The sequence below is a fragment of the Nycticebus coucang genome, chromosome 7, assembly GCF_027406575.1.
Source record: "Nycticebus coucang isolate mNycCou1 chromosome 7, mNycCou1.pri, whole genome shotgun sequence".
NCBI lineage: Eukaryota > Metazoa > Chordata > Mammalia > Primates > Lorisidae > Nycticebus > Nycticebus coucang.
In genome coordinates this window covers 31428297-31444387 of record NC_069786.1, presented here as the reverse complement: position 1 = coordinate 31444387, position 16091 = coordinate 31428297, and the positions used below count along the sequence as shown (strand labels likewise).

At 40.6% G+C, this 16091-nt stretch overlaps 1 protein-coding gene across 4 annotated transcripts in view; it reads right to left on the bottom strand.

Annotated features, from left to right (window-relative positions):
- The window catches only part of SPOPL (speckle type BTB/POZ protein like), a 75220-nt gene extending 72839 nt beyond the window's left edge, over positions 1 to 2381 (bottom strand). For all 4 annotated transcript variants that reach the window (XM_053597566.1, XM_053597572.1, XM_053597570.1 and 1 more), the window contains exon 1: positions 1796 to 2381. The gene's annotated coding sequence lies outside the window, so the exon portion shown is untranslated. The remainder of the gene's footprint in view (positions 1 to 1795) is intronic.
- Positions 2382 to 16091: the final 13710 nt, after the last annotated feature.

Sequence of the window (16091 nt, the reverse complement as noted above, 5' to 3'; positions counted from 1 at the left end):
TTTCTCAAGTAGGGCTCTGCAGGAATTAAGCCCTAAGAAAACTGATTTGAGCAACTACTTTCTTAGTTTCTTCAAGCATGGTACCTAACTAGTACCATTTTAAGTGCACAGGTGATGAGGTAATCCATTGCATACCTTAGATGCCTTACCATTAGGGCTTGATTTTCACCGGAACTGTGTTTGAGAAGGGCCACTTTCACATATGTATCCCCAGTGCCTGGCATGTGACAGGTGCTAAGTAAATATTTTTGGAAAGAATCCCTATTTTAAAAAACAAAAGAATAGTGCCGCATACAGAATAGACACTAAATGCCAATTTTATTCCAACTCTTCAAAGTTGTTAGGAGCTTTAAAAGTCTGATTCTGGAGGAGTCATTTCTCTTCAACCCTCACTGCCTATAATATTCAAGGCCAAAAATGAAGAATTAAGCCACTAAGAAAGCCAAGAAACAAAGAAACCAATGTTGGAATGAACCTATGTGGAAGTATTACAAGGTGAAAGAGAGGTATAATCTGGATAAGCAGGAGAAAGAGCGAAGGTTATTCTAGGTCAGGGAAGGGCATTCGCAAAGGTAGTCTCACCCACTGTATGGAATATGCTACACTGGGGGCATGAAAAATAATTTTTGGCTAGAAATGGGAAAATATTTTTATTTTTCAGAATACTGGGGCCCAGAGGATAAATAACTTGTCCAAAGGTAGACCTGGTAGGTGGTAGGACAAAGGTTTAGCAGTTCCGCTAGCATAGGCTCTTAACCACTAGACAACATTGTTCTCAAGAATGATGGAATGTTCTGAAATATTCCACCAGTCCCATTGTATCGGGAGAGATGTAATTTCCAAGGTATGAACCTTTTACTACTTCAGCTTCCAGTCCAAGAAAGAGTGGATTCAATTAAGAAAGAGGTAGGAAGACAAGCATTATAATGGGCCAAAGTAGGCCCAGGATTATTCAAATATAGACAAAACATTAGAAGCCTGGAAAGGATGAGTAAAGGCCAGTGTTAGTCATGTAAGATAAAGAGACGCAAAGTTAGGATAAACAGAAGGTAAATTTTACTTGTACTGGGCTCTATGAATGCTGCGCAAGACAAAATCCTACCATCATTTTTCCTTTCTGTGAGAACACAAATACACATAGTCAAGAAGAGGCAGATTAGGAAAAAGGGTAACAGCAGAACGTAAAAAAGGCATCTTTCAAGACTTGGATCCTGAACCGCAAGCTTAGCTTGAGGTACTCAGGTTAAGTAGAAGCGAGAACGCACCACAGGCCCAGTGTGAGCCAGGAAGCGGGGGGGCTGAGGGCATGCCCACTGTGGCCTCCGGAGGGCGGAGAACTCACCCTAAATGGTCTGACAGAGACGGCAGTTTGGAATGTATTGGAGAGGAGGAGATACGGACGTGGACGCTGTGGGGGGTGAGGGCGAAGGCAGTTTCTCGCTCTGGACAGTACTCCGGGGGGTAAAGGGGCAGGCCAGAAGGCGTATGGGTATAAGGGGGGGGGGGCAGGGGCGGCAACAGCGAGAGGCCTGTGGAAAAAACTAAGCGGGATCCGGGTGGGCGGAGGCTGGGAAATCACTGAGGGACGGGGGCACCTCCAGGGACAGGACAGACGGCGCGCGAGGGGAGGGCGGTCCGGGGGGCGGGGAGGCAGCCCCCGAGAAGGCCGCACGCGCGCCGCAGGAGCCCGGCGTCGGGACCGGGAAGGACGAGGCCGCCAGGCTCCGGCGAGCCACAGGGGTAACTGCAACCGACCAGGACTGCAGCTGGACCCCCGGAGGGAAGGGACACCTACCCGGGCGTCCGGGGCGACAGCGGGCAGTAGGGCGACGGCTCCTGCGCGGCTGTGGCGGTGGGGGTGATGGCGGCTAGTCTGTGGCGGCCGCCTCCGCCGAACCGCATCCCTCCTCCCCGGCCCGCCCTCCTTCCCTGTCTCCCGCTCCTAAACTTCTTCCCCGGGATAAACAAACGCGCCGCCAGGGCGGCCACCTCCACCACGCCCGCCCCCGCGTAGCCCCCCACCCCCCCGCCCCGGGCCCGTCCGGGCTCCGGCTTCCGAGTTACGGCTCCAGCCCCAGCCCGGCGCGCCAGGGCGCGTGCGCGCGGCGGTGGCTCGCCAGCTTCTCCCTCCCTCCAGCGCCGGGCACTTCCGGGCGGGCCCAGATCCGCAGCCGCCGCGGCGTCGCCTGGCACTGGGCAGCCTGCTGGACAGGCTCCGCCACCCAGGCAGCTAGGGTACCGGGCGCGAAGCGTCCTTGTTTTGCTGAACGGTTATTTGGCCAAGCGTAAAACTTTTCTAGGCCAGCGATTCTTCCTGATTGGTCTAATCCACGAAGGAGCGAAAGAAAGGTTTTTCTGTGCACTGTTTTCTAGGAGCTGTACAAGCCTGGAAAGCGTAGGTACAAGTTTTGCTGAGCTCCAGTTGGGAGCCGCAAACTATAAGGACGGCTGACACACAGCCAGCAGTATACAGACCGCGACTGTCAACCGACAACAGCCCTGGTGGACAGACGAAGGGCCACAGTGGAACAGTTTTCGGTTGGAGGAGATGAGCCTCAACTAGGAGAGTCTGCCGAGAGGAGGCCGCGGATACTCAGGAAGTGAGTGCAGAAAGAGCAGGTGGCCGCCCAAGGACTGGATGTTAGTAAATAAAGCTGTGTATAAACATGTCTGAAGAGATGCGTGGTCTGCCTGTCTCTTCGGACATGTTGAGTTTAGAGAAAAGGCGCAATAACAGAACTGTTTATTCAGCACGACCATGAAAGATACTTGATCTAGCTGCCAGGAATAAACTTCAGCAAAAGGGTTTGAGGAACCAACAATTGAGGCTTTGCCAGATCAGACAGGAATTATCATTCAGGGGTCTCACCTCTTTTTACTTTGTGCCTATATCAACTTCTGATAGCTTACCTGGCTTGCCAAGAAAGGGGAGAGGGGTATTAAGTGCGCAGAGTACTGTACTAACCATAGAATTTTGTATCATCTCTTTAATCCTGTAAACTTTTATACAATTCAGTGGTGTAAATTATTCCATTATACAAATAAAACAACGAAGATCAGAAATAAGTAATTCATCCAAGGGTTACTAAAGTTTGAATAATGCATGTCTCTCTTAGATCCCCTTCACTTCAAATTAATAGTACATTGGCAATCTTATTCACGTATTAATGTGTTTGGGGCTAAAAGTTTTCAGAAAAAGATAACTGTTACCAGAATAACCATAGAATTGAAAATTGCCTTGGATTAAATTGGTAAAAGGTTAATGCAGATCAAGGAACTCCAAAAGTTAAAAAGTAGAAGTGGGGGGGGGGGGAGGGTGACGGGGTGGAGAGGCATAATTGTGCAAAGATTTCATCGTCTCCGAACACCAGCAAAGAACACTAGAAACTATTTGCTGCACTCACTGGGAATCTGTTTTAACTTTGTAATATGTGAAAAAAGTTTTTAAAAAAATATGATACCTATTATAATGTGGAAATTAATTTTTGACCAAGCCTTTTAGCTATCTCAACCCCTTAAGAGAGGAATATATCACCCCTCTCTTTCATTAATCAGAAATTATTAAGCACCTAATCATAGTAACACACTCAAAGAATCAAATTATAAGTCCTTCAAGTATGTAGATTTCCAACTGGAAGTTAAGAGTGATATTTGCTGACCCTTGGCACTTGACAGTTCTAGTTGGGAAGTGAGTCAATAAACTTCGACCCCAAGAATGTCAAATTGCTCTTTAGAAGATTTTCATATGGGCTTTTCTCAAAGCTTGATCTTCTCACCCTAAGTGTTAGGACATACTTTTCCACTTTATTGTATTTTGTGACTTTTTCTACTAGTAAAGTGACATAATATCAATAGTAACATAACAGTAAGAGTAAACATGCTTATAAGTAATAGTAATAAAACTGTGATGGCTTAGCAAGGTAAAAGATGGTATGGTCAATAAGCTTGGAATAAAGCTTCATGCTATCAATATATTACCAATCCACTAAAGAACTACCTTTCTAGATTTTATTTTCTATGTAAATTACCTATTGGAAAACTAGACTGGTAACAGTAGACTTTCATTTATTGCTGTCATAAATAAATTTTTTAAATAGAGATATATCTTAGTCAAGGTGAGCTGAGGAAAAAAGAAAATTTAAAAAATAAAAGAGAGAAATAACAGCTTTGTCTTGTTATATCCTGTAATGAAGACATAAATGTGCCTCCACCCAGCCAGTATCAGGATTACATCACTTTAGGTATTAACCATTGAGATCACCAAACTCCTTAATAAGCAAATTCAGATATTCACTTTGCTGCTCATTGTCAATTTTCTGTACAAAGCTGTTCAAGCTCCTCAAAGTATGTGGCTGACTTGAAAGTTCTATTTATTGAAATTAATAATGTCACAGTGAAGATGAAAATGAGAACAGCCATTCTCTGAGTTTAAGGAGCATAGATGAGTCTCAGACTTTGGATCTCTTTGACCCAACTCTCTGAGGCTCTGCCTGAAGAACCAACCAAGATTTCCATTATGATAATTTAATGACTGCAGCATCTTATTCCTCTTTTCTAAATTAAATACCACAGATGCTCCCATTTCATGGCTTGATATGCACAATAAACTCACCACTGCATTCCACGCCACCACCTGTGTTGCACATCACTTTCCAATTCTATTTGTCACAAACTAACTTATAGAAAATTCACAAATCCATTGTTATATTCTCTGTAGAAGTAAAACAAAAGTAGCAATATGCTTATTGGAAAATATGTTAAATACTTTACGGATCCTAAGTGCATACATGTTGGGCTTGTTGCCTCTGGACATTTTGCTAATACCCCTGCTTGTATCCACATGTTTTTTTCTTTTTCTTTCTTTCTTTGCTTTTTTTTTTGTTTGTTTGTTTTTTTAGAGATGGGGTCTTGCTACGTTGCCTAGGCTGGAGTACAGTGGCTATTCATTGGAATGGTCATAGCACACTGTCATCTCAAACTTCCTAGCTCAAGCAATCCTCCTTCAGCCTCCTGAATAGCTGAGACTATAGAAACCAAGGATGTGCCACGTAGACCAGCATCCTACATATTTTTTGAATGATTATCCACTCCTGTCCCAAATTTTCTTCAAGAGAACAAAACTCAGCTCTTACTTCCATAAGTTAACAATTGAGAGTACATTTTTTTTTCACTAATTTAATATCGCATCTCATCTGTTCTTTTTTTATCTCTGTTGGTTGATTTATATAACAACATGCAAACCAAGGAAACCTGAGGGCTGCACTTTGTTTTTTTATGCCTAAGAATCACTTTTTTTTTTATTGTTGGGGATTCATTGAAGGTACAATAAGCCAGGTTAACTGATTGCAATTGTTAGGTAAAATCCCTCTTGCAATCATGTCTTGCCCCCAAAGAGTGACACACACCGAGGCCCCACCCCCACTTCCTCTGTCCCTCTTTCTGCTTTTCCTCCCCCCCATAACCTTAATTGACATTAATTGTCCTCATATCAAAATTGAGTACATAGGATTCATGCTTCTCCATTCTTGTGATGCTTTACTAAGAATTATGTCTTCCACTTCCATCCAGGTTAATACAAAGGATGTAAAGTCTCCATTTTTTTTAATAGCTGAATAGTATGCCATGGTATACATATACCACAGCTTGTTAATCCATTCCTGGGTTGGTAGGCATTTAGGCTATTCCCACATTTTGGCGATTGTAAATTGAGCTGCAATAAACAGTCTAGTATAAGTGTCCTTATGATAAAAGGATTTTTTTCCTTCTGGGTAGATGCCCAGTAATGGGATTGCGGGATCAAATGGGAGTTCTAGCTTTGAGGTTTCTCCATAATTCCTTCCTGAAAGGTTGTACCAGTTTGCAGTCCCACCAGCAGTGTAAAAGTGTTCCCTTCTCTCCACATCCACGCCAGCATATACAGTTTTGAGATTTTGTGATGTGGGCCATTCTCATTGGGGTTAGATGATGTCTCAGGGTTGTTTTGATTTGCATTTCTCTAACATATAGAGATAATGAACATTTTTTCATGTGTTTCTTAGCCATTCGTCTGTCATCTTTAGAGAAAGTTCTATTCATGTCTCTAGCCCATTGATATATGGGAATGTTGGCTTTTTCATATAGATTAATTGAGTTCTCTATAGATCCTAGTTATCAAGTTTTGTCTGATTGAAAATATGCAAATATCCTTTCCCATTGTGTAGGTTGTCTCTTTGCTTTGGTTATTGTCTCCTGAGCTGTACAGAAGCTTTTCAGTTTAATGAAATCCCATTTGTTTATTTTTGTTGTTGTTGCAATTGCCATGGCAGTCTTCTTCATGAAGTCTTTCCCCAGGCCAATAGCTTCCAGTTTTTCCTATGCTTTCTTTGAGGATTTTTATTGTTTCATGCTTTAAATTTAAATCCTTTATCCATCTTGAATCAATTTTTGTGAGTGGAGAAAGGTGTGGGTCCAGTTTCAGTCTTTTACATGTAGACATCCAGTTCTCCCAACACCATTTATTGAATAGGGAGTCTTTCCCCCAAGGTATGTTCTTGTTTGGTTTATCGAAGATTAGGTGGTTGTAAGATGTTAGTTTCATTTCTTGGTTTTCAATTCGATTCCAAGTGTCTATGTCTCTATATCTGTGCCAGTACCATGCTGTCTTGACCACAATGGCTTTGTAGTACAGACTAAAATCTGGTATGCTGATGCCCCAGCTTAATTTTTATTACTAAGAACTGCCTTAGCTATATGGGTTTTTTTTCCCGTTCCATACAAAACACAGAATCATTTTTTCCAAATCTTGAAAGTACCATGTTGGCATTTTGATAGGAATGGCATTGAATAGGTAGATTGCTTTGGGAAGTATAGACATTTTAACAATGTTGATTCTTCCCATCCATGAGCATGGTATGTTCTTCCATTTGTTAATATCCTCTGCTATTTCCTTTCTGAGGATTTCATAGTTTTCTTTATAGAGGTCCTTCACCTCCTTCGTTAGGTATATTCCTAGGTATTTCATTTTCTTTGAAACTATGGTGAAGGGAGTTGTGTCCTTAATTAGCTTCTCATCTTGACTGTTATTGGTGTATACAAAGGCTACTGACTTGTGGACATTGATTTTATATCCTAAAACATTACTATATTTTTTGATGACTTCTAGGAGTCTTGTGGTTGAGTCTTTGGGATTGCCTAAGTAAAAGATCATGTCGTCAGCAAAGAGGGAGAGTTTGACCTCCTCTGCTCCCATTTGGATTCCCTTTACTTTCCTTGTCTTGCCTAATTGTATTGGCTAGAACTTCCAGCACTATCTTGAATAGTAAAAGTGACAGAGGACAACCTTGTCTGGTTTCAGTTCTAAGAGGAAAAGCTTTCAGTTTTACTCCATTCAGTAAAATATTGGCTGTGGGTTTGTCATAGATAGCTTCAATCAGTTTTAGAAATGTGCCACCTATGCCTATACTCTTCAGTGTTCTAATTAGAAAAGGATGCTGGATTTTATCAAATGCTTTTTCTGCATCTATTGAGAGGATCATGTGATCTTTATTTTTGCCTCTGTTAATATGGTGGATAACATTTATGGACTTGCGTATGTTAAACCAGCCTTGCATCCCTGGGATGAAGCCTACTTGATCATGATGAATGACTTTTTTGATGATAAGTTGTAATCTATTGGCTAGGATTTTGTTGAGAATTTTTGCATCTATATTCATGAGTGAGATTGGTCTGAAATTCTCCTTTTTGTTTGGGTCTTTTCCTGGTTTTGGTATCAGGGTGATGTTTGCTTCATAGAATGGAATAATTTCTGAAAGTACAGGAATAAGCTCTTCCTTGAAGGTTTGATAGAATTCTGGAGTGAAGCCATCTGGACCAGGGCATTTTTTTTTGGAAGATTTTTTATTGTTTCTTTGATCTCAGTGCTTGAAATTGAACAGCTCCTCTGTTCAGGAGCTCTATTTCTTCCTGGCTCAGTCTAGGGAGAGGGTATGATTCCAAATATTGATCCATTTCCTTCACATTGTCAAATTTCTGGGCATAGAGTTTCTGGTAGTATTCAGAGATGATCTCTTGTATCTCTGTGGGATCAGTTGTTATTTCCCTTTTATCATTTCTGATTGAGGTTACTAGAGATTTTACTTTTCTATTCCTCGTTAGTCTGGCCAATGGTTTATCTATTTTATTTATTTTTTCAAAAAACCAACTCCTTGTTTCATTAATTTTCTGAATGATTCTTTTGTTTTCAATTTCATTGATCTCTGATTTGATTTTGGATATTTCTTTTCTTCTACTGAGTTTAGGCTTAGATTCTTCTTCTTTTTCCAGTTCCATAAGATGGCTTGTGAGATTGTTGATGCACTCTCTTTCTGTTTTTCGAATGTAGGCATCTAAAGCGATGAATTTTCCTCTCAAAACTGCTTTCACAGTATCCCACAGGTTTTGGTCGCTTGTGTCTTCATTGTTGTTATGCTCAAGGAAGTTAATGATTTCCTGTTTTATTTCCTCCTGGACCCATCTGTTATTCAACAGAAGATCATTTAATTTCCATGCCTTTGTGTGGGGTGGAGCGTTTTTTTTAGAGTTGAGTTCCACCTTTAGTGCCTTATGGTCTGAGAAGATACAAGGTAAAATTTCAATTCTTTCGATTCTGTTGATATTTGTTTTGTGTTCCAGGATATGATCAATTTTGGAGAATGTTCCATGGGGTGATCAGAAGAATGTATATTCTTTATCTTTGGGATGGAGTGTTCTATATGTGTCTATCAAGCACAGTTGTTCTAGGGTCTCATTTAAATCTCTTATATCTTTGTTTAATTTCTGTTTAGAGGATCTGTCCAGCTCTGTAAGAGGAGTGTTAAGGTCCCCTGTTATGATGGTATTATCAGATATCATATTGCTCAGACTGAGTAAGGTCTGTTTCAAGAATCTGGGAGCATTTAAATTGGGTGCATAGATATTTAGAATTGAAATGTCTTCTTGTTGTATTTTTCCCTTGACCAATATAAAGTGACCATCTTTGTCTTTTTTGACTTTAGTTGCTTTAAATCCACATGTATCTGAAAAAAGATTGCACCTCCTCTTTTCTTCTGAATGCCATTTGCCTGAAAAATTGTCTTCCCTTGATTGAGGCAAAAATTGTCTAACCCTTGATTGAGAGCTTTAATTTGTCTTTTGAAGCCAGGTGTGTTTCTTACAGGCTGCAAATGGATGGCTTGTGTTTTTTAATCCAGTCAGCCAATCTATGTCTCTTCAGTGGGGAATTCAAGCCATTAACATTTATTGAGATAATTGATAAGTATGGTAGTATTCTATTCATCTTATTTTGTGAGAGTCCATTGCTTAGTTTTATCTTTTGCATCAGTGTGGAGGTTAGGTTCTGTCCTTTAATTTCTGAGTTCTTACTTTGCTGCCAATCCATTGTGGTGGTCAGTGTGCAGAACAGGTTGAAGTATTTCCTGTAGAGCTGGTCTTGTTGTGGCGAATTTCCTCAATGTTTGTATATCCGTAAATGATTTGATTTCTCCATCAATTTTGAAGCTTAGCTTAGCAGGGTACAGAATTCTGGGCTGGAAATTGTTCTGTTTAAGTAGATTAAAGGTAGATGACCATTGTCTTCTTGCTTGGAAAGTGTCATTAGAGAAGTCTGTGGTCACTGATGGATTTGCCCCTGTAGGTCAACTGGCGCTTACTCCTGGCAGCTTGCAGAATCTTTTCTTTTGTCTTGACTTTGGACAGGTTCATCACAATGTGTCTTGGAGAAGCTCGGTTAGAGTTGAGGTGACCTGGGGTCCGATAGCCCTCCGAAAGCAGTGTGTCAGAATCTTTGGTGATATTTGGGAAATTTTCTTTTATAATATTCTCTAGTATGGCTTCCATTCCTCTGGGGCATTCTTCTTCCCCTTCTGGGTTTCCTGTAACTCGTATGTTTGAACACTTCATAAAGTTCCATAATTCTGACAGTGAATGTTCTGCTTTCTCTCTCTTCTTTTCTGCCTCTTTTACTATCTGAGTTATCTCAAGAACTTTGTCTTCTACCTCTGAAATTCTTTCTTCTGCATGGTCTAACCTGTTGCTGATACTTTCCATTGCATCTTTAAGTTCCCTAATTGACTGTTTCAGTTCCTTCAGCTCTGCTATATCCTTTTTACATTCTTCATATCGTTCATCTCTTATTTGATTCTGTTTTTGGATTTCCTTTGGTTATTTTCCACTTTATTAGCAGTTTCCTTCATTGTTTCCATCATTTCTTTCATTGTTTTCAACATGTGTATTCTAAATTCCCTTTCTGTCATTCCTAACATTTCTTTATAGGTGGAATCATCTGCAGTAGCTACCTCATGGTCCCTTGGCTGGGTTGTTCTGGACTGGTTCTTCATGTTGCCTGGAGTTTTCTGCTGATTCTTCCTCATGAGTGATTTCTTTTATCTGTTTCCTTGCCCTAATTTTCCTTTCACTTCCTCTTGATCTTTAAGTTCTCGTGCCTGTGGACTAAGGGTTCGATGAGTCCTTTTGGTACAGGACCAGAAGGGTGAGAAGGTTGAAGAGCAAGAAAGGGATGAAAGAAAGGAGGACCGAGTGATAAGAAAAAACAAAAAATAGGGGTGGGTAAAAGGAATATTGACAAAAAGAAGAGAGGCACAGAAAGGGAGACAGAGCAATATAGGTTTACAGTAGGGTACTTTGACACAACCTTAAAAAAAACCCACCTTCTGGGGGTGCCCAGTTGGGTGGTTCCCATGAGGTCAGCAGGTCTTTGCTAACCTGATCAGACACAGTACACCACGTCCACCAAATAGAGAGGAAAGACAAAAATGCTATAAATGAAACCAAAACAAGCAAACAGAAAACTTTATGGGATAAAATTGGGTGAAAAACCAAATAATAGCAGCAGAAGCACTAGCAAAAAATTAAGTTCTAGTTATTGAAAAAGGCAGCAATGGGAAATTATAATTAAACTAGAAAAATTGAGAAAGAGAAAAGATCTGTACGGAAAAGGTTGAAATTAAAAAACAAAACAACAGGGCGGCACCTGTGGCTCAGTGAGTAGGGCACCGGCCCCATATGCCGGGGGTGGCGGGTTCAAACCCAGCCCCGGCCAAACTGCAACAACAAAAAAAATAGCCGGCGTTGTGGTGGGCGCCTGTAGTCCCAGCTGCTCGGGAGGCTGAGGCAAGAGAATCATGTAAGCCCAAGAGTTAGAGGTTGCTGTGAGCCGTGTGACGCCACGGCACTCTACCCGAGGGCAGTACAGTGAGACTCTCTCTCTACAAAAAAAAAAAAAACAACGTCAACAACATCAAAATAAACATAAAAACAACCAAACCAAAAAAAAAAAAAAAACAAAAACAAAAAAACACACAACAAAAAACAAAGCAGTATATATATGTTGTTGAATATTGTCTGGACAACACGTGGTCTTCTGGGGTATGTGATGTTAATCACAGTTCTGATACGACTGGAGGCTGCTGATTTCTCAAACCCCAGCAGGTAGACACCCTAAATCTCTCTTCAGCTCACTTAAAAGGCACTTTGAACTTGTAAACTTGTTGAGCAGAAGCTTTCCCAGGAAAGTGCTTGTCGCTGGAATCACTGGTGAAGTGGCTATCCACTTACCCAGTGTGCCAAAACCGGTCTCACTCTGCCCCTGAGGGTTAGGGCTGCAAGGCATCTCAGACCCCACCCTTAGGCTACTCAGTTGATAGGTTACCAGCTCCCACCCGGATTCTAGGTCTGCAACTCTGAGGGTGGAGCTTGCAGGGGCAGATCACTCACAATGGCTCCTTGTGGCCCACAACCAAACACTATTAGCTCCATCTGGCTCAGCGGCTCAGACTGGGGCCCTAGACAACGGCCAAAGTTCTCCGTGCTCCCACTCAGGCTCTCCCCAAGGCAGTTCAACTGAGTGCCAAGTCCAAAGACACCAAAACAGTTTACAGGTAAGGCCTTTCCGGTTTGCAGTCTTGCTGCTACTGAACTTACAGTTGCGGGCAGGTTTAGACGGATTGAACACACGCAACCACTTGCCATTTTTCCACTGTTTTAGTCCTCCTCTTGGGGTCCAGAAGTCTCTCACTGACTCCCTGTCTCCTCACAGGGGTGATGATAGGCAGATCCCACCAGCCAGAGATACCTGGAGTCCTATCTCCCCATACTCACGGTGCCCAGATGCAAGGAAGCTGTTACTCGGCCGCCATCTTGCTCTCAACCCCAAGAATCACTTTTTATTTTGTAAACAAGACAAACCTGACCAAGTGAAACTTGCGGGATTGTGATAGTTTTCCCCCAAAAGGGCGAAAACGCCTTAGAAATTTCTGCTAATTTTTATCTGAAGTGTTTTAACTTTTTTCCATGTGTAAGAAATCTGTTTTCATTTGTTTTTATTGTACTAGCTGAACTACTTTTTCTTATTATCCTTGATCTCTTCTGTATTTATTTTTGCTCAGTACACCTAGGTCTTAATTCAGCTCAAGACATTTTAAGTAATTTTTTCACATAATCTAAATTTGTTTATTAGAGTGTTGTTAGCATACCTTTTTTTTATTTTTCCAAAGTCTCAAAAAATAGACAACTAATATTTATACATAAAAATAGAAGACAATTTCAAAAAACAGGTCATGACAAATCTTATCGACAATAGAAAAAGAAGAAATACTTAAATTCATTCTACTTCATCTGGATATACCTGATATTAAAATTGGAAAAAATATATTATTATAAAGGGAAGTTACAAGCATATTTGACTTATAAATGAGGATGCCATATTCTAAGCAACATATTAACAAGGTGAATTAAAAATTATAGTTCAAATAATGTACTTTGGTTAAAATTAAATCCAACTTACGTGAGAATTAGTCACTATTTTCTTTTCTTTCTTTCTTTTTCTTTTCCTTTCCTCCACCTCCTCCCTCTTCTCTCTCTGTCTGCTCTCCCTTCCCCCACTCCCCACCATGTCATTAATTGTCATCATATCAAAGTTAAATACATAGGATTCATGCTTCTCCATTCCTGTGATGCTTCTCTAAGAATAACGTGTTCCACCTCCTTCCAGGTTAATACAAATCCTGCAAAATTTCCAACACATATTCTTAAATATAATATAATTTGGAGTTTAACTGGAGATTCAACCTTTCATGAAAAAATGCTATTTTACTGTTCAGAATTTTAATCTGGAGATTACCTGAATTTGTCTCATCTATCATACCATTGTGTTTATGCCTATTGTAAAAATCAACCAAGTAATTTCTCTTGGGATGTCCTCAAATGGGGTGTATTTTAATACATATTGCATTAAACCTCTTTATTACTGAAAATAAATAAATAAATTGGCTGAATAGTATTCCATGGTATACATATGCCACAGCTTGCCAATCCATTCCTGGGTTGAGGGATCTATTTCTACATTTTGGCAATTGTAAATTGAGCTACAGTGAACAGTCTAGTACAAGTGTCTTTATCATAAATGATTTTTTACCTTCTGGATAGATGCCCAGTAATGGAATTGCAGGATCAAATGGGAGGTCTAGGTTGAGTTCTTTGAGGTTTCTCCATACTTCCTTCCAAAATGATTATATTAGTTTGCAGTCCCACCAGCAGTGTAAAAGTGTTCCTTTCTCTCCACATCTGCACCAGCATCTGCAGTTTTGAGATTTTGTGATATGGGCCTTTCTCGCTGAGGTTAGAGGGTGGTTTTAATTTGTATTTCTCTAGTAATTAGGATGATGAGCATTTTCTCATGTGTTTGCTAGTCATTTGTCCGTCTTCTTTAGAGAACGTACTGTTCATCTCTCTTCCCCATTGATGTATGGGATTGTTGGCTTTTTTCATGTGGATTAATTTAAGCTCTTTATAGATCCTAGTTATTAAGCTTTTCTCTGATTCAAAATATTCAAATATCCTTTCCCATTGTATAGGTTGTCTATTTGCTTCGGTGGTTGTCTCCTTCTCTGTACAGAAGCTTTTCAGTTTAATTAAATCCCATTTGTTTATTTTTGTTGTTGCAATTGCCAGGGCATTCTTCTTCATAAAGTCTTTCCCCAGGCTGATATCTTCCAGTGTTTTTCTTATGCTTTCTTTGAGGATTTTTATCATTTCATGCCTTAAATTTAAGTCTTTTATTGATCTTGAATCAATTTTTGTGAGTGGAGAAAGGTGTGGGTCCAGTTTCAGTCTTTTACATGTGGATATCCAGTTCTCCCAGCACCATTTATTGAATAGGGAGTCTTTCCCCCAAGGTATGTTCTTGTTTGGTTTATCGAAGATTAGGTGGTTGTAAGTTGGTTTTATTTTCTGGTTTCCTATTCGATTCCAAATATCTATGTCTCTGTTTTTGTGCCAGTACCACTATGGCCTTGTAGTACAGCCTAAAATCTGATATTGTGATGCCCTTGGCTTTGTTTTTATTACTAAGAACTGCCTTAGCTATCCAGGGTTTTTTCTGGTTCCATATAAAAAGCAAAATCCTTTTTTCCAAGTCTTGAAAATAGGATGTTGGTATTTTAATAGGGATGGCGTTGAATCGGTAGATTGCTCTAGGAAGCAATAAAAAGTGACATAAAAAGTGATCGTACATTTAAAATGACATTTCACATTGAGACTTAAGGTGGAAAGAAAAGAATGCCTCATTTGCTAATGATTTTTCACTATTTTAAATATTAGGTCTTTTATGTGGATGGAGACTCCAAACCCCTTATTTAATAATTTACAGGTTATCATATACATAATTTCATTTTCCCTTCCCATGTGTTTATTTCTTTCTCTATCTCTAGATTTTCACCGTGCTTGCGAATTCTTAGTTTTATAGTATTTTTATATGATACTGACTTTTTAAGGATACAAGGAACTTCAGAACTCAAACATTGTACCTACAACTCTTGTGTAGCAAAAAAGGATACATAAGTTTGATGTACTCATTACTCAAAAATCATTCCCAGAGAATTCTCAGAGAATAAAAACAGGGTCATTTTTAAGTCCTCTAAGTCCTTCATTGATAACCCTGTTTTTATGCCCCCAGCCACATTATGTCAATATTTCAGAATGCTCCTTGTTTCAAATTAAATAATTTAAAGCATATATTTAATGCTTTGGTCCTCTGTCAGGTCTACAATAGGAGAGATGATTTTTATTGCTTTTCTTGTGAAAAATGTGACAGGTAGGGGTTGAGTTGCATTTGAGTAGTTGACATACTGCTATGCTATATTCCATTCAATTAAGTATTAATTTTAATCAGGTTTAAGTATTTTGAAGGCTCCCGAAATGTTAGGAATCCCTAGATTCTAGATTATTAAGTGCTTAATGAATTAGAAATCATAATACCTCTGTAGGGGAATCTGTCATCTGGGAAAAATCTTGGTCACCCTACCTGCAAGTCCTCTATTCACAGTGTAATAGGAAAAAAAAAAATCTCTTCTACAAGAATATCCAAACCACCTCCAGGTACCCCCTGAGGACTGTCATTGAAGGTCACTTATAGCTGCTGAAAGTTTTTTACTTTGCCAGGATCCAGGTGGGCACTGCCGCCATGAACTAGGCCCTGCTGACCTCTCTTTAGTTGGACTAACTAAGCTTTCTCTCCTTTACTAGTACCTGGCCCTGCCCCTTTTCTGCTCTTAGGTCACTGGAGAAGTTGCAGTTGACTCTGCAACCTCGAGACAGACCCAGGGGGAGCCTGGAGCCCTCTACTCTGCCTCCAGGCAGTGGTCACCAGCCTCTGCAGCAGCCCTGATGGCTGTTCAGGTGCAGCTGCTCAGTTTCCTCTTTCAACTCTGCTCAGTCATCACAATGTCTCTGAGTCAGGCTCTGTGGTCTCCTCCCAGACAGACACACATCCAGCATTACATGGCTCAAATGGGAGTTAAGCATCTGCCCCTGCATTTCCCAGAAGGTGGTTCTCTGTTTCTGTATCCCTCTTCTTCCTCTAAATTGGGGCCACTTTACCCCTCTGGCCTCTGAACCTGACTCAAGAAGTGGCAGCACCCTCACCTAATCTCTGGATACACAAAGGGACCCTGCCTCCTGGGTAATCTCAGCCTGGATCACCCCCTGTTTCACTCAGACTCAGGACCCTCTCCTCCCCTGGGAGAGACATAAAGCATTAGGCCCTGCTCCTAGACCAGCAG